Source organism: Dendrobates tinctorius, unplaced genomic scaffold, assembly GCF_039654945.1.
Source record: "Dendrobates tinctorius isolate UK_male_01 unplaced genomic scaffold, ASM3965494v1 ptg000254l, whole genome shotgun sequence".
Taxonomy (NCBI): domain Eukaryota; kingdom Metazoa; phylum Chordata; class Amphibia; order Anura; family Dendrobatidae; genus Dendrobates; species Dendrobates tinctorius.
The window spans coordinates 1,798,450-1,817,408 of NW_027361921.1; the positions used below are offsets into that span (position 1 = coordinate 1,798,450).

The following is an 18,959-nucleotide window of genomic DNA, read 5'->3' on the forward strand; positions in this document are numbered from 1 at the left end:
ATCTGATTCCTTTTAGAGCATTTCAAAAGCAAAATTTTTGTTTTACTCAAATTCCACTGGTTTTAATTTGTAATGCTTGAAGCCATCCTATATTCTCTAAAGAAACTTATTTCATCTAATTCCTTTTAGAGCATTTCAAAAGCAGAAAGTTTTTTTCTCTCAATTACACTTTATTAGTGCTTTGGGAAAGACATGTTTGATGTCAAACAGAAGTGAAAGTCTTCTTTTTCGGCTAACAGCCCCAAACTGACATGAAGAAAGGAAAGCACTGCTGACATTCGAAATCAAGATTTTCTGTTTACTAAACAGGCTCTTTGACCAACTTGTCTACATCACAAAAAGATGTGATATATTGGAAAGACTGCTTAGAGAGTCAGGTGCGGAAAGTGGAGGCATTTCAAAATAAAATCCATTGGTTAAGTTGTCAAGCTTGAAGCAATCTTACTTCCTTTTCAGCATTTAGATGAGATTCTTAATCTCACAATTGCACTATCAGTAGAGCTGGAACAATGGCAAATTTGAGTTTGCACACAGGTAAAACACACCTGCTTTAAGATAGGAAGCTTATTCTTGAGAAGACAAAAACAAGTTACTGCTGAGAGTTGAACTCAGGATCTCCTGTTTACAAGACAGGCGCTTTAACCAACTAAGCCACAGAACCACATGTTATGTTGGTGAATATTTATTATTCTGCTTTTTCCGAAAACTGCTATGAAAATTTGTAGCATCTAATGTGTAATTCCACTGGTTTTAATTTGTAATGCTTGAGCCCATCCTATATTCTCTAAAGAAAGTTATTTCATCTGATTCCTTTTAGAGCATTTCAAAAGCAAAATTTTTTTTTTACTCAAATTCCACTGGTTTTAATTTGTAATGCTTGAAGCCATCCTATATTCTCTAAAGAAACTTATTTCATCTAATTCCTTTTAGAGCATTTCAAAAGCAGAAAGTTTTTTTCTCTCAATTACACTTTATTAGTGCTTTGGGAAAGACATGTTTGATGTCAAACAGAAGTGAAAGTCTTCTTTTTCGGCTAACAGCCCCAAACTGACATGAAGAAAGGAAAGCACTGCTGACATTCGAAATCAAGATTTTCTGATTTCAAGATTTTAAACAGGCTCTTTGACCAACTTGTCTACATCACAAAAAGATGTGATATATTGGAAAGACTGCTTAGAGAGTCAGGTGAGGAAAGTGGAGGAATTTCAAAATAAAATCCATTGGTTAAGTTGTCAAGCTTGAAGCAATCTTACTTCCTTTTCAGCATTTAGATGAGATTCTTAATCTCACAATTGCACTATCAGTAGGGCTGGAACAATGGCAAATTTGAGTTTGCACACAGGTAAAACATACCTGCTTTAAGATAGAAAGCTTATTCTTGAGAAGATGTAGCATCTTGGTTAAGTTGGTTAAGTTGTCAAGCTTGAAGCAATCTTACTTCCTTTTCAGCATTTAGATGAGATTCTTAATCTCACAATTGCACTATCAGTAGGGCTGGAACAATGGCAAATTTGAGTTTGCACACAGGTAAAACACACCTGCTTTAAGATAGGAAGCTTATTCTTGAGAAGATGTAGCATCTTGGTTAAGTTGGTTAAGTTGTCAAGCTTGAAGCAATCTTACTTCCTTTTCAGCATTTAGATGAGATTCTTAATCTCACAATTGCACTATCAGTAGGGCTGGAACAATGGCAAATTTGAATTTGCACACAGGTAAAAGACCTGCTTTAAGATAGGAAGCTTATTCTTGAGAAGATGAAAACAAGGTACTGCTGAGAGTTGAACTCAGGCTCTCCTGTTTACAAGACAGGCACTTTAACCAACTAAGCCACAGCACCCCAATTTTCATGTGTGAATATTTATTATTCTGCTTTTTCTGAAAACTGCTATGAAAATTTGTAGCATCTAATGTGTAATTCCACTGGTTTTAATTTGTAATGCTTGAGCCCATCCTATATTCTCTAAAGAAAGTTATTTCATCTGATTCCTTTTAGAGCATTTCAAAAGCAAAATTTTTTTTTTTACTCAAATTCCACTGGTTTTAATTTGTAATGCTTGAAGCCATCCTATATTCTCTAAAGAAACTTATTTCATCTAATTCCTTTTAGAGCATTTCAAAAGCAGAAAGTTTTTTTTCTCTCAATTACACTTTATTAGTGCTTTGGGAAAGACATGTTTGATGTCAAACAAAAGTGAAAGTCCTCTTTTTCGGCTAACAGCCCCAAACTGACATGAAGAAAGGAAAGCACTGCTGACATTCGAAATCAAGATTTTCTGTTTACTAAACAGGCTCTTTGACCAACTTGTCTACATCACAAAAAGATGTGATATATTGGAAAGACTGCTTAGAGAGTCAGGTGCGGAAAGTGGAGGCATTTCAAAATAAAATCCATTGGTTAAGTTGTCAAGCTTGAAGCAATCTTACTTCCTTTTCAGCATTTAGATGAGATTCTTAATCTCACAATTGCACTATCAGTAGAGCTGGAACAATGGCAAATTTGAGTTTGCACACAGGTAAAACACACCTGCTTTAAGATAGGAAGCTTATTCTTGAGAAGACAAAAACAAGTTACTGCTGAGAGTTGAACTCAGGATCTCCTGTTTACAAGACAGGCGCTTTAACCAACTAAGCCACAGAACCACATGTTCTGTTGGTGAATATTTATTATTCTGCTTTTTCCGAAAACTGCTATGAAAATTTGTAGCATCTAATGTGTAATTCCACTGGTTTTAATTTGTAATGCTTGAGCCCATCCTATATTCTCTAAAGAAAGTTATTTCATCTGATTCCTTTTAGAGCATTTCAAAAGCAAAATTTTTGTTTTACTCAAATTCCACTGGTTTTAATTTGTAATGCTTGAAGCCATCCTATATTCTCTAAAGAAACTTATTTCATCTAATTCCTTTTAGAGCATTTCAAAAGCAGAAAGTTTTTTTCTCTCAATTACACTTTATTAGTGCTTTGGGAAAGACATGTTTGATGTCAAACAGAAGTGAAAGTCTTCTTTTTCGGCTAACAGCCCCAAACTGACATGAAGAAAGGAAAGCACTGCTGACATTCGAAATCAAGATTTTCTGTTTACTAAACAGGCTCTTTGACCAACTTGTCTACATCACAAAAAGATGTGATATATTGGAAAGACTGCTTAGAGAGTCAGGTGCGGAAAGTGGAGGCATTTCAAAATAAAATCCATTGGTTAAGTTGTCAAGCTTGAAGCAATCTTACTTCCTTTTCAGCATTTAGATGAGATTCTTAATCTCACAATTGCACTATCAGTAGGGCTGGAACAATGGCAAATTTGAGTTTGCACACAGGTAAAACACACCTGCTTTCAGATAGGAAGCTTATTCTTGAGAAGACAAAAACAAGTTACTGCTGAGAGTTGAACTCAGGATCTCCTGTTTACAAGACAGGCGCTTTAACCAACTAAGCCACAGAACCACATGTTCTGTTGGTGAATATTTATTATTCTGCTTTTTCCGAAAACTGCTATGAAAATTTGTAGCATCTAATGTGTAATTCCACTGGTTTTAATTTGTAATGCTTGAGCCCATCCTATATTCTCTAAAGAAAGTTATTTCATCTGATTCCTTTTAGAGCATTTCAAAAGCAAAATTTTTGTTTTACTCAAATTCCACTGGTTTTAATTTGTAATGCTTGAAGCCATCCTATATTCTCTAAAGAAACTTATTTCATCTAATTCCTTTTAGAGCATTTCAAAAGCAGAAAGTTTTTTTCTCTCAATTACACTTTATTAGTGCTTTGGGAAAGACATGTTTGATGTCAAACAGAAGTGAAAGTCTTCTTTTTCGGCTAACAGCCCCAAACTGACATGAAGAAAGGAAAGCACTGCTGACATTCGAAATCAAGATTTTCTGTTTACTAAACAGGCTCTTTGACCAACTTGTCTACATCACAAAAAGATGTGATATATTGGAAAGACTGCTTAGAGAGTCAGGTGCGGAAAGTGGAGGAATTTCAAAATAAAATCCATTGGTTAAGTTGTCAAGCTTGAAGCAATCTTACTTCCTTTTCAGCATTTAGATGAGATTCTTAATCTCACAATTGCACTATCAGTAGGGCTGGAACAATGGCAAATTTGAGTTTGCACACAGGTAAAACACACCTGCTTTAAGATAGAAAGCTTATTCTTGAGAAGATGTAGCATCTTGGTTAAGTTGGTTAAGTTGTCAAGCTTGAAGCAATCTTACTTCCTTTTCAGCATTTAGATGAGATTCTTAATCTCACAATTGCACTATCAGTAGGGCTGGAACAATGGCAAATTTGAGTTTGCACACAGGTAAAACACACCTGCTTTAAGATAGGAAGCTTATTCTTGAGAAGATGTAGCATCTTGGTTAAGTTGGTTAAGTTGTCAAGCTTGAAGCAATCTTACTTCCTTTTCAGCATTTAGATGAGATTCTTAATCTCACAATTGCACTATCAGTAGGGCTGGAACAATGGCAAATTTGAATTTGCACACAGGTAAAAGACCTGCTTTAAGATAGGAAGCTTATTCTTGAGAAGATAAAAACAAGGTACTGCTGAGAGTTGAACTCAGGCTCTCCTGTTTACATGACAGGCACTTTAACCAACTAAGCCACAGCACCCCAATTTTCATGTGTGAATATTTATTATTCTGCTTTTTCTGAAAACTGCTATGAAAATTTGTAGCATCTAATGTGTAATTCCACTGGTTTTAATTTGTAATGCTTGAGCCCATCCTATATTCTCTAAAGAAAGTTATTTCATCTGATTCCTTTTAGAGCATTTCAAAAGCAAAATTTTTTTTTTTACTCAAATTCCACTGGTTTTAATTTGTAATGCTTGAAGCCATCCTATATTCTCTAAAGAAACTTATTTCATCTAATTCCTTTTAGAGCATTTCAAAAGCAGAAAGTTTTTTTTCTCTCAATTACACTTTATTAGTGCTTTGGGAAAGACATGTTTGATGTCAAACAAAAGTGAAAGTCCTCTTTTTCGGCTAACAGCCCCAAACTGACATGAAGAAAGGAAAGCACTGCTGACATTCGAAATCAAGATTTTCTGTTTACTAAACAGGCTCTTTGACCAACTTGTCTACATCACAAAAAGATGTGATATATTGGAAAGACTGCTTAGAGAGTCAGGTGCGGAAAGTGGAGGCATTTCAAAATAAAATCCATTGGTTAAGTTGTCAAGCTTGAAGCAATCTTACTTCCTTTTCAGCATTTAGATGAGATTCTTAATCTCACAATTGCACTATCAGTAGAGCTGGAACAATGGCAAATTTGAGTTTGCACACAGGTAAAACACACCTGCTTTAAGATAGGAAGCTTATTCTTGAGAAGACAAAAACAAGTTACTGCTGAGAGTTGAACTCAGGATCTCCTGTTTACAAGACAGGCGCTTTAACCAACTAAGCCACAGAACCACATGTTCTGTTGGTGAATATTTATTATTCTGCTTTTTCCGAAAACTGCTATGAAAATTTGTAGCATCTAATGTGTAATTCCACTGGTTTTAATTTGTAATGCTTGAGCCCATCCTATATTCTCTAAAGAAAGTTATTTCATCTGATTCCTTTTAGAGCATTTCAAAAGCAAAATTTTTGTTTTACTCAAATTCCACTGGTTTTAATTTGTAATGCTTGAAGCCATCCTATATTCTCTAAAGAAACTTATTTCATCTAATTCCTTTTAGAGCATTTCAAAAGCAGAAAGTTTTTTTCTCTTAATTACACTTTATTAGTGCTTTGGGAAAGACATGTTTGATGTCAAACAGAAGTGAAAGTCTTCTTTTTCGGCTAACAGCCCCAAACTGACATGAAGAAAGGAAAGCACTGCTGACATTCGAAATCAAGATTTTCTGTTTACTAAACAGGCTCTTTGACCAACTTGTCTACATCACAAAAAGATGTGATATATTGGAAAGACTGCTTAGAGAGTCAGGTGCGGAAAGTGGAGGAATTTCAAAATAAAATCCATTGGTTAAGTTGTCAAGCTTGAAGCAATCTTACTTCCTTTTCAGCATTTAGATGAGATTCTTAATCTCACAATTGCACTATCAGTAGGGCTGGAACAATGGGAAATTTGAGTTTGCACACAGGTAAAACACACCTGCTTTAAGATAGGAAGCTTATTCTTGAGAAGATGTAGCATCTTGGTTAAGTTGGTTAAGTTGTCAAGCTTGAAGCAATCTTACTTCCTTTTCAGCATTTAGATGAGATTCTTAATCTCACAATTGCACTATCAGTAGGGCTGGAACAATGGCAAATTTGAGTTTGCACACAGGTAAAACACACCTGCTTTAAGATAGGAAGCTTATTCTTGAGAAGATGTAGCATCTTGGTTAAGTTGGTTAAGTTGTCAAGCTTGAAGCAATCTTACTTCCTTTTCAGCATTTAGATGAGATTCTTAATCTCACAATTGCACTATCAGTAGGGCTGGAACAATGGCAAATTTGAATTTGCACACAGGTAAAAGACCTGCTTTAAGATAGGAAGCTTATTCTTGAGAAGATGAAAACAAGGTACTGCTGAGAGTTGAACTCAGGCTCTCCTGTTTACAAGACAGGCACTTTAACCAACTAAGCCACAGCACCCCAATTTTCATGTGTGAATATTTATTATTCTGCTTTTTCTGAAAACTGCTATGAAAATTTGTAGCATCTAATGTGTAATTCCACTGGTTTTAATTTGTAATGCTTGAGCCCATCCTATATTCTCTAAAGAAAGTTATTTCATCTGATTCCTTTTAGAGCATTTCAAAAGCAAAATTTTTTTTTTTACTCAAATTCCACTGGTTTTAATTTGTAATGCTTGAAGCCATCCTATATTCTCTAAAGAAACTTATTTCATCTAATTCCTTTTAGAGCATTTCAAAAGCAGAAAGTTTTTTTTCTCTCAATTACACTTTATTAGTGCTTTGGGAAAGACATGTTTGATGTCAAACAAAAGTGAAAGTCCTCTTTTTCGGCTAACAGCCCCAAACTGACATGAAGAAAGGAAAGCACTGCTGACATTCGAAATCAAGATTTTCTGTTTACTAAACAGGCTCTTTGACCAACTTGTCTACATCACAAAAAGATGTGATATATTGGAAAGACTGCTTAGAGAGTCAGGTGCGGAAAGTGGAGGCATTTCAAAATAAAATCCATTGGTTAAGTTGTCAAGCTTGAAGCAATCTTACTTCCTTTTCAGCATTTAGATGAGATTCTTAATCTCACAATTGCACTATCAGTAGAGCTGGAACAATGGCAAATTTGAGTTTGCACACAGGTAAAACACACCTGCTTTAAGATAGGAAGCTTATTCTTGAGAAGACAAAAACAAGTTACTGCTGAGAGTTGAACTCAGGATCTCCTGTTTACAAGACAGGCGCTTTAACCAACTAAGCCACAGAACCACATGTTCTGTTGGTGAATATTTATTATTCTGCTTTTTCCGAAAACTGCTATGAAAATTTGTAGCATCTAATGTGTAATTCCACTGGTTTTAATTTGTAATGCTTGAGCCCATCCTATATTCTCTAAAGAAAGTTATTTCATCTGATTCCTTTTAGAGCATTTCAAAAGCAAAATTTTTGTTTTACTCAAATTCCACTGGTTTTAATTTGTAATGCTTGAAGCCATCCTATATTCTCTAAAGAAACTTATTTCATCTAATTCCTTTTAGAGCATTTCAAAAGCAGAAAGTTTTTTTCTCTTAATTACACTTTATTAGTGCTTTGGGAAAGACATGTTTGATGTCAAACAGAAGTGAAAGTCTTCTTTTTCGGCTAACAGCCCCAAACTGACATGAAGAAAGGAAAGCACTGCTGACATTCGAAATCAAGATTTTCTGTTTACTAAACAGGCTCTTTGACCAACTTGTCTACATCACAAAAAGATGTGATATATTGGAAAGACTGCTTAGAGAGTCAGGTGCGGAAAGTGGAGGAATTTCAAAATAAAATCCATTGGTTAAGTTGTCAAGCTTGAAGCAATCTTACTTCCTTTTCAGCATTTAGATGAGATTCTTAATCTCACAATTGCACTATCAGTAGGGCTGGAACAATGGGAAATTTGAGTTTGCACACAGGTAAAACACACCTGCTTTAAGATAGGAAGCTTATTCTTGAGAAGATGTAGCATCTTGGTTAAGTTGGTTAAGTTGTCAAGCTTGAAGCAATCTTACTTCCTTTTCAGCATTTAGATGAGATTCTTAATCTCACAATTGCACTATCAGTAGGGCTGGAACAATGGCAAATTTGAGTTTGCACACAGGTAAAACACACCTGCTTTAAGATAGGAAGCTTATTCTTGAGAAGATGTAGCATCTTGGTTAAGTTGGTTAAGTTGTCAAGCTTGAAGCAATCTTACTTCCTTTTCAGCATTTAGATGAGATTCTTAATCTCACAATTGCACTATCAGTAGGGCTGGAACAATGGCAAATTTGAATTTGCACACAGGTAAAAGACCTGCTTTAAGATAGGAAGCTTATTCTTGAGAAGATGAAAACAAGGTACTGCTGAGAGTTGAACTCAGGCTCTCCTGTTTACAAGACAGGCACTTTAACCAACTAAGCCACAGCACCCCAATTTTCATGTGTGAATATTTATTATTCTGCTTTTTCTGAAAACTGCTATGAAAATTTGTAGCATCTAATGTGTAATTCCACTGGTTTTAATTTGTAATGCTTGAGCCCATCCTATATTCTCTAAAGAAAGTTATTTCATCTGATTCCTTTTAGAGCATTTCAAAAGCAAAATTTTTTTTTTTACTCAAATTCCACTGGTTTTAATTTGTAATGCTTGAAGCCATCCTATATTCTCTAAAGAAACTTATTTCATCTAATTCCTTTTAGAGCATTTCAAAAGCAGAAAGTTTTTTTTCTCTCAATTACACTTTATTAGTGCTTTGGGAAAGACATGTTTGATGTCAAACAAAAGTGAAAGTCCTCTTTTTCGGCTAACAGCCCCAAACTGACATGAAGAAAGGAAAGCACTGCTGACATTCGAAATCAAGATTTTCTGTTTACTAAACAGGCTCTTTGACCAACTTGTCTACATCACAAAAAGATGTGATATATTGGAAAGACTGCTTAGAGAGTCAGGTGCGGAAAGTGGAGGCATTTCAAAATAAAATCCATTGGTTAAGTTGTCAAGCTTGAAGCAATCTTACTTCCTTTTCAGCATTTAGATGAGATTCTTAATCTCACAATTGCACTATCAGTAGGGCTGGAACAATGGCAAATTTGAGTTTGCACACAGGTAAAACACACCTGCTTTCAGATAGGAAGCTTATTCTTGAGAAGACAAAAACAAGTTACTGCTGAGAGTTGAACTCAGGATCTCCTGTTTACAAGACAGGCGCTTTAACCAACTAAGCCACAGAACCACATGTTCTGTTGGTGAATATTTATTATTCTGCTTTTTCCTAAAACTGCTATGAAAATTTGTAGCATCTAATGTGTAATTCCACTGGTTTTAATTTGTAATGCTTGAGCCCATCCTATATTCTCTAAAGAAAGTTATTTCATCTGATTCCTTTTAGAGCATTTCAAAAGCAAAATTTTTTTTTTACTCAAATTCCACTGGTTTTAATTTGTAATGCTTGAAGCCATCCTATATTCTCTAAAGAAACTTATTTCATCTAATTCCTTTTAGAGCATTTCAAAAGCAGAAAGTTTTTTTCTCTCAATTACACTTTATTAGTGCTTTGGGAAAGACATGTTTGATGTCAAACAGAAGTGAAAGTCTTCTTTTTCGGCTAACAGCCCCAAACTGACATGAAGAAAGGAAAGCACTGCTGACATTCGAAATCAAGATTTTCTGTTTACTAAACAGGCTCTTTGACCAACTTGTCTACATCACAAAAAGATGTGATATATTGGAAAGACTGCTTAGAGAGTCAGGTGCGGAAAGTGGAGGAATTTCAAAATAAAATCCATTGGTTAAGTTGTCAAGCTTGAAGCAATCTTACTTCCTTTTCAGCATTTAGATGAGATTCTTAATCTCACAATTGCACTATCAGTAGGGCTGGAACAATGGCAAATTTGAGTTTGCACACAGGTAAAACACACCTGCTTTAAGATAGAAAGCTTATTCTTGAGAAGATGTAGCATCTTGGTTAAGTTGGTTAAGTTGTCAAGCTTGAAGCAATCTTACTTCCTTTTCAGCATTTAGATGAGATTCTTAATCTCACAATTGCACTATCAGTAGGGCTGGAACAATGGCAAATTTGAGTTTGCACACAGGTAAAACACACCTGCTTTAAGATAGGAAGCTTATTCTTGAGAAGATGTAGCATCTTGGTTAAGTTGGTTAAGTTGTCAAGCTTGAAGCAATCTTACTTCCTTTTCAGCATTTAGATGAGATTCTTAATCTCACAATTGCACTATCAGTAGGGCTGGAACAATGGCAAATTTGAATTTGCACACAAGTAAAAGACCTGCTTTAAGATAGGAAGCTTATTCTTGAGAAGATGAAAACAAGGTACTGCTGAGAGTTGAACTCAGGCTCTCCTGTTTACAAGACAGGCACTTTAACCAACTAAGCCACAGCACCCCAATTTTCATGTGTGAATATTTATTATTCTGCTTTTTCTGAAAACTGCTATGAAAATTTGTAGCATCTAATGTGTAATTCCACTGGTTTTAATTTGTAATGCTTGAGCCCATCCTATATTCTCTAAAGAAAGTTATTTCATCTGATTCCTTTTAGAGCATTTCAAAAGCAAAATTTTTTTTTTTACTCAAATTCCACTGGTTTTAATTTGTAATGCTTGAAGCCATCCTATATTCTCTAAATTCTTTGTTCTGCTGCTGTAATACTGTAATTTCCTCCGGGATCAATAAAGTTTATCTAATCTAATCTAATCTAATCTAATCTAAAGAAACTTATTTCATCTAATTCCTTTTAGAGCATTTCAAAAGCAGAAAGTTTTTTTCTCTCAATTACACTTTATTAGTGCTTTGGGAAAGACATGTTTGATGTCAAACAGAAGTGAAAGTCTTCTTTTTCGGCTAACAGCCCCAAACTGACATGAAGAAAGGAAAGCACTGCTGACATTCGAAATCAAGATTTTCTGTTTACTAAACAGGCTCTTTGACCAACTTGTCTACATCACAAAAAGATGTGATATATTGGAAAGACTGCTTAGAGAGTCAGGTGCGGAAAGTGGAGGAATTTCAAAATAAAATCCATTGGTTAAGTTGTCAAGCTTGAAGCAATCTTACTTCCTTTTCAGCATTTAGATGAGATTCTTAATCTCACAATTGCACTATCAGTAGGGCTGGAACAATGGCAAATTTGAGTTTGCACACAGGTAAAACACACCTGCTTTAAGATAGAAAGCTTATTCTTGAGAAGATGTAGCATCTTGGTTAAGTTGGTTAAGTTGTCAAGCTTGAAGCAATCTTACTTCCTTTTCAGCATTTAGATGAGATTCTTAATCTCACAATTGCACTATCAGTAGGGCTGGAACAATGGCAAATTTGAGTTTGCACACAGGTAAAACACACCTGCTTTAAGATAGGAAGCTTATTCTTGAGAAGATGTAGCATCTTGGTTAAGTTGGTTAAGTTGTCAAGCTTGAAGCAATCTTACTTCCTTTTCAGCATTTAGATGAGATTCTTAATCTCACAATTGCACTATCAGTAGGGCTGGAACAATGGCAAATTTGAATTTGCACACAGGTAAAAGACCTGCTTTAAGATAGGAAGCTTATTCTTGAGAAGATGAAAACAAGGTACTGCTGAGAGTTGAACTCAGGCTCTCCTGTTTACAAGACAGGCACTTTAACCAACTAAGCCACAGCACCCCAATTTTCATGTGTGAATATTTATTATTCTGCTTTTTCTGAAAACTGCTATGAAAATTTGTAGCATCTAATGTGTAATTCCACTGGTTTTAATTTGTAATGCTTGAGCCCATCCTATATTCTCTAAAGAAAGTTATTTCATCTGATTCCTTTTAGAGCATTTCAAAAGCAAAATTTTTTTTTTTACTCAAATTCCACTGGTTTTAATTTGTAATGCTTGAAGCCATCCTATATTCTCTAAAGAAACTTATTTCATCTAATTCCTTTTAGAGCATTTCAAAAGCAGAAAGTTTTTTTTCTCTCAATTACACTTTATTAGTGCTTTGGGAAAGACATGTTTGATGTCAAACAAAAGTGAAAGTCCTCTTTTTCGGCTAACAGCCCCAAACTGACATGAAGAAAGGAAAGCACTGCTGACATTCGAAATCAAGATTTTCTGTTTACTAAACAGGCTCTTTGACCAACTTGTCTACATCACAAAAAGATGTGATATATTGGAAAGACTGCTTAGAGAGTCAGGTGCGGAAAGTGGAGGCATTTCAAAATAAAATCCATTGGTTAAGTTGTCAAGCTTGAAGCAATCTTACTTCCTTTTCAGCATTTAGATGAGATTCTTAATCTCACAATTGCACTATCAGTAGGGCTGGAACAATGGCAAATTTGAGTTTGCACACAGGTAAAACACACCTGCTTTAAGATAGAAAGCTTATTCTTGAGAAGATGTAGCATCTTGGTTAAGTTGGTTAAGTTGTCAAGCTTGAAGCAATCTTACTTCCTTTTCAGCATTTAGATGAGATTCTTAATCTCACAATTGCACTATCAGTAGGGCTGGAACAATGGCAAATTTGAGTTTGCACACAGGTAAAACACACCTGCTTTAAGATAGGAAGCTTATTCTTGAGAAGATGTAGCATCTTGGTTAAGTTGGTTAAGTTGTCAAGCTTGAAGCAATCTTACTTCCTTTTCAGCATTTAGATGAGATTCTTAATCTCACAATTGCACTATCAGTAGGGCTGGAACAATGGCAAATTTGAATTTGCACACAGGTAAAAGACCTGCTTTAAGATAGGAAGCTTATTCTTGAGAAGATGAAAACAAGGTACTGCTGAGAGTTGAACTCAGGCTCTCCTGTTTACAAGACAGGCACTTTAACCAACTAAGCCACAGCACCCCAATTTTCATGTGTGAATATTTATTATTCTGAAAACTGCTATGAAAATTTGTAGCATCTAATGTGTAATTCCACTGGTTTTAATTTGTAATGCTTGAGCCCATCCTATATTCTCTAAAGAAAGTTATTTCATCTGATTCCTTTTAGAGCATTTCAAAAGCAAAATTTTTTTTTTTACTCAAATTCCACTGGTTTTAATTTGTAATGCTTGAAGCCATCCTATATTCTCTAAAGAAACTTATTTCATCTAATTCCTTTTAGAGCATTTCAAAAGCAGAAAGTTTTTTTTCTCTCAATTACACTTTATTAGTGCTTTGGGAAAGACATGTTTGATGTCAAACAAAAGTGAAAGTCCTCTTTTTCGGCTAACAGCCCCAAACTGACATGAAGAAAGGAAAGCACTGCTGACATTCGAAATCAAGATTTTCTGTTTACTAAACAGGCTCTTTGACCAACTTGTCTACATCACAAAAAGATGTGATATATTGGAAAGACTGCTTAGAGAGTCAGGTGCGGAAAGTGGAGGCATTTCAAAATAAAATCCATTGGTTAAGTTGTCAAGCTTGAAGCAATCTTACTTCCTTTTCAGCATTTAGATGAGATTCTTAATCTCACAATTGCACTATCAGTAGAGCTGGAACAATGGCAAATTTGAGTTTGCACACAGGTAAAACACACCTGCTTTAAGATAGGAAGCTTATTCTTGAGAAGACAAAAACAAGTTACTGCTGAGTGTTGAACTCAGGATCTCCTGTTTACAAGACAGGCGCTTTAACCAACTAAGCCACAGAACCACATGTTCTGTTGGTGAATATTTATTATTCTGCTTTTTCCGAAAACTGCTATGAAAATTTGTAGCCTCTAATGTGTAATTCCACTGGTTTTAATTTGTAATGCTTGAGCCCATCCTATATTCTCTAAAGAAAGTTATTTTATCTGATTCCTTTTAGAGCATTTCAAAAGCAAAATTTTTTTTTTTACTCAAATTCCACTGGTTTTAATTTGTAATGCTTGAAGCCATCCTATATTCTCTAAAGAAACTTATTTCATCTAATTCCTTTTAGAGCATTTCAAAAGCAGAAAGTTTTTTTTCTCTTAATTACACTTTATTAGTGCTTTGGGAAAGACATGTTTGATGTCAAACAAAAGTGAAAGTCCTCTTTTTCGGCTAACAGCCCCAAACTGACATGAAGAAAGGAAAGCACTGCTGACATTCGAAATCAAGATTTTCTGTTTACTAAACAGGCTCTTTGACCAACTTGTCTACATCACAAAAAGATGTGATATATTGGAAAGACTGCTTAGAGAGTCAGGTGCGGAAAGTGGAGGCATTTCAAAATAAAATCCATTGGTTAAGTTGTCAAGCTTGAAGCAATCTTACTTCCTTTTCAGCATTTAGATGAGATTCTTAATCTCACAATTGCACTATCAGTAGGGCTGGAACAATGGCAAATTTGAGTTTGCACACAGGTAAAACACACCTGCTTTAAGATAGGAAGCTTATTCTTGAGAAGATGAAAACAAGGTACTGCTGAGAGTTGAACTCAGGATCTCCTGTTTACAAGACAGGCTCTTTAACCAACTAAGCCACAGCACCACATGTTCCGTAGGTGAATATTTATTATTCTGCTTTTTCCGAAAACTGCTATGAAAATTTGTAGCATCTAATGTGTAATTCCACTGGTTTTAATTTGTAATGCTTGAGCCCATCCTATATTCTCTAAAGAAAGTTATTTCATCTGATTCCTTTTAGAGAATTTCAAAAGCAACATTTTTTTTTTACTCAAATTCCACTGGTTTTAATTTGTAATGCTTGAAGCCATCCTATATTCTCTAAAGAAAGTTATTTCATCTGATTCCTTTTAGAGCATTTCAAAAGCAAAATTTTTTTTTTTACTCAAATTCCACTGGTTTTAATTTGTAATGCTTGAAGCCATCCTATATTCTCTAAAGAAACTTATTTCATCTAATTCCTTTTAGAGCATTTCAAAAGCAGAAAGTTTTTTTTCTCTCAATTACACTTTATTAGTGCTTTGGGAAAGACATGTTTGATGTCAAACAAAAGTGAAAGTCCTCTTTTTCGGCTAACAGCCCCAAACTGACATGAAGAAAGGAAAGCACTGCTGACATTCGAAATCAAGATTTTCTGTTTACTAAACAGGCTCTTTGACCAACTTGTCTACATCACAAAAAGATGTGATATATTGGAAAGACTGCTTAGAGAGTCAGGTGCGGAAAGTGGAGGCATTTCAAAATAAAATCCATTGGTTAAGTTGTCAAGCTTGAAGCAATCTTACTTCCTTTTCAGCATTTAGATGAGATTCTTAATCTCACAATTGCACTATCAGTAGGGCTGGAACAATGGCAAATTTGAGTTTGCACACAGGTAAAACACACCTGCTTTAAGATAGGAAGCTTATTCTTGAGAAGATGTAGCATCTTGGTTAAGTTGGTTAAGTTGTCAAGCTTGAAGCAATCTTACTTCCTTTTCAGCATTTAGATGAGATTCTTAATCTCACAATTGCACTATCAGTAGGGCTGGAACAATGGCAAATTTGAATTTGCACACAGGTAAAAGACCTGCTTTAAGATAGGAAGCTTATTCTTGAGAAGATGAAAACAAGGTACTGCTGAGAGTTGAACTCAGGATCTCCTGTTTACAAGACAGGCACTTTAACCAACTAAGCCACAGCACCCCAATTTTCATGTGTGAATATTTATTATTCTGCTTTTTCTGAAAACTGCTATGAAAATTTGTAGCATCTAATGTGTAATTCCACTGGTTTTAATTTGTAATGCTTGAGCCCATCCTATATTCTCTAAAGAAAGTTATTTTATCTGATTCCTTTTAGAGCATTTCAAAAGCAAAATTTTTTTTTTTACTCAAATTCCACTGGTTTTAATTTGTAATGCTTGAAGCCATCCTATATTCTCTAAAGAAACTTATTTCATCTAATTCCTTTTAGAGCATTTCAAAAGCAGAAAGTTTTTTTTCTCTTAATTACACTTTATTAGTGCTTTGGGAAAGACATGTTTGATGTCAAACAAAAGTGAAAGTCCTCTTTTTCGGCTAACAGCCCCAAACTGACATGAAGAAAGGAAAGCACTGCTGACATTCGAAATCAAGATTTTCTGTTTACTAAACAGGCTCTTTGACCAACTTGTCTACATCACAAAAAGATGTGATATATTGGAAAGACTGCTTAGAGAGTCAGGTGCGGAAAGTGGAGGCATTTCAAAATAAAATCCATTGGTTAAGTTGTCAAGCTTGAAGCAATCTTACTTCCTTTTCAGCATTTAGATGAGATTCTTAATCTCACAATTGCACTATCAGTAGGGCTGGAACAATGGCAAATTTGAGTTTGCACACAGGTAAAACACACCTGCTTTAAGATAGGAAGCTTATTCTTGAGAAGATGAAAACAAGGTACTGCTGAGAGTTGAACTCAGGATCTCCTGTTTACAAGACAGGCTCTTTAACCAACTAAGCCACAGCACCACATGTTCCGTAGGTGAATATTTATTATTCTGCTTTTTCCGAAAACTGCTATGAAAATTTGTAGCATCTAATGTGTAATTCCACTGGTTTTAATTTGTAATGCTTGAGCCCATCCTATATTCTCTAAAGAAAGTTATTTCATCTGATTCCTTTTAGAGAATTTCAAAAGCAACATTTTTTTTTTACTCAAATTCCACTGGTTTTAATTTGTAATGCTTGAAGCCATCCTATATTCTCTAAAGAAAGTTATTTCATCTGATTCCTTTTAGAGCATTTCAAAAGCAAAATTTTTTTTTTTACTCAAATTCCACTGGTTTTAATTTGTAATGCTTGAAGCCATCCTATATTCTCTAAAGAAACTTATTTCATCTAATTCCTTTTAGAGCATTTCAAAAGCAGAAAGTTTTTTTTCTCTCAATTACACTTTATTAGTGCTTTGGGAAAGACATGTTTGATGTCAAACAAAAGTGAAAGTCCTCTTTTTCGGCTAACAGCCCCAAACTGACATGAAGAAAGGAAAGCACTGCTGACATTCGAAATCAAGATTTTCTGTTTACTAAACAGGCTCTTTGACCAACTTGTCTACATCACAAAAAGATGTGATATATTGGAAAGACTGCTTAGAGAGTCAGGTGCGGAAAGTGGAGGCATTTCAAAATAAAATCCATTGGTTAAGTTGTCAAGCTTGAAGCAATCTTACTTCCTTTTCAGCATTTAGATGAGATTCTTAATCTCACAATTGCACTATCAGTAGGGCTGGAACAATGGCAAATTTGAGTTTGCACACAGGTAAAACACACCTGCTTTAAGATAGGAAGCTTATTCTTGAGAAGATGTAGCATCTTGGTTAAGTTGGTTAAGTTGTCAAGCTTGAAGCAATCTTACTTCCTTTTCAGCATTTAGATGAGATTCTTAATCTCACAATTGCACTATCAGTAGGGCTGGAACAATGGCAAATTTGAGTTTGCCCACAGGTAAAACACACCTGCTTTAAGATAGGAAGCTTATTCTTGAGAAGATGTAGCATCTTGGTTAAGTTGGTTAAGTTGTCAAGCTTGAAGCAATCTTACTTCCTTTTCAGCAATTAGATGAGATTCTTAATCTCACAATTGCACTATCAGTAGGGCTGGAACAATGGCAAATTTGAGTTTGCACACAGGTAAAACACCTGCTTTAAGATAGGAAGCTTATTCTTGAGAAGACAAAAACAAGGTACTGCTGAGAGTTGAACTCAGGATCTCCAGTTTACAAGACAGGCGCTTTAACCAACTAAGCCACAGCACCACATGTTCCATAGGTGAATATTTATTATTCTGCTTTTTCCGAAAACTGCTATGAAAATTTGTAGCATCTAATGTGTAATTCCACTGGTTTTAATTTGTAATGCTTGAGCCCATCCTATATTCTCTAAAGAAAGTTATTTCATCTGATTCCTTTTAGAGCATTTCAAAAGCAAAATTTTTTTTTTACTCAAATTCCACTGGTTTTAATTTGTAATGCTTGAAGCCATCCTATATTCTCTAAAGAAACTTATTTCATCTAATTCCTTTTAGAGCATTTCAAAAGCAGAAAGTTTTTTTCTCTCAAATACACTTTATTAGTGCTTTGGGAAAGACATGTTTGATGTCAAACAGAAGTGAAAGTCTTCTTTTTCGGCTAACAGCCCCAAACTGACATGAAGAAAGGAAAGCACTGCTGACATTCGAAATCAAGATTTTCTGTTTACTAAACAGGCTCTTTGACCAACTTGTCTACATCACAAAAAGATGTGATATATTGGAAAGACTGCTTAGAGAGTCAGGTGCGAAAAGTGGAGGAATTTCAAAATAAAATCCATTGGTTAAGTTGTCAAGCTTGAAGCAATCTTACTTCCTTTTCAGCATTTAGATGAGATTCTTAATCTCACAATTGCACTATCAGTAGGGCTGGAACAATGGCAAATTTGAATTTGCACACAGGTAAAAGACCTGCTTTAAGATAGTAAGCTTATTCTTGAGAAGATGAAAACAAGGTACTGCTGAGAGTTGAACTCAGGATCTCCTGTTTACAAGACAGGCACTTTAACCAACTAAGCCACAGAACCACATGTTCTGTTGGTGAATATTTATTATTCTGCTTTTTCCGAAAACTGCTATGAAAATTTGTATCATCTAATGTGTAATTCCACTGGTTTTAATTTGTAATGCTTGAGCCCATCCTATATTCTCTAAAGAAAGTTATTTCATCTGATTCCTTTTAGAGCATTTCAAAAGCAAAATTTTTTTTTTTACTCAAATTCCACTGGTTTTAATTTGTAATGCTTGAAGCCATCCTATATTCTCTAAAGAAACTTATTTCATCTAATTCCTTTTAGAGCATTTCAAAAGCAGAAAGTTTTTTTTCTCTCAATTACACTTTATTAGTGCTTTGGGAAAGACATGTTTGATGTCAAACAAAAGTGAAAGTCCTCTTTTTCGGCTAACAGCCCCAAACTGACATGAAGAAAGGAAAGCACTGCTGACATTCGAA

The 18,959-nt window shown here is 35.0% G+C and overlaps 7 non-coding genes across 7 annotated transcripts; all 7 read right to left on the reverse strand.

The window, feature by feature from the left end:
• Positions 1 to 1,763: 1,763 nt before the first annotated feature.
• Positions 1,764 to 1,837, reverse strand: TRNAT-UGU (transfer RNA threonine (anticodon UGU)). Its single transcript has one exon. It is a non-coding gene; the product is annotated as a tRNA-Thr (tRNA).
• A 4,671-nt stretch (positions 1,838 to 6,508) lies between these two features.
• Positions 6,509 to 6,582, reverse strand: TRNAT-UGU (transfer RNA threonine (anticodon UGU)). The gene has a single exon. It is a non-coding gene; the product is annotated as a tRNA-Thr (tRNA).
• Positions 6,583 to 8,480: 1,898 nt separating this feature from the next.
• On the reverse strand, positions 8,481 to 8,554 carry TRNAT-UGU (transfer RNA threonine (anticodon UGU)). Its single transcript has one exon. It is a non-coding gene; the product is annotated as a tRNA-Thr (tRNA).
• A 1,898-nt stretch (positions 8,555 to 10,452) lies between these two features.
• Positions 10,453 to 10,526, reverse strand: TRNAT-UGU (transfer RNA threonine (anticodon UGU)). Its single transcript has one exon. It is a non-coding gene; the product is annotated as a tRNA-Thr (tRNA).
• Positions 10,527 to 11,707: 1,181 nt separating this feature from the next.
• On the reverse strand, positions 11,708 to 11,781 carry TRNAT-UGU (transfer RNA threonine (anticodon UGU)). The gene has a single exon. It is a non-coding gene; the product is annotated as a tRNA-Thr (tRNA).
• A 1,097-nt stretch (positions 11,782 to 12,878) lies between these two features.
• TRNAT-UGU (transfer RNA threonine (anticodon UGU)) lies at positions 12,879 to 12,952 on the reverse strand. Its single transcript has one exon. It is a non-coding gene; the product is annotated as a tRNA-Thr (tRNA).
• Positions 12,953 to 15,574: 2,622 nt separating this feature from the next.
• On the reverse strand, positions 15,575 to 15,648 carry TRNAT-UGU (transfer RNA threonine (anticodon UGU)). The gene has a single exon. It is a non-coding gene; the product is annotated as a tRNA-Thr (tRNA).
• Positions 15,649 to 18,959: the final 3,311 nt, after the last annotated feature.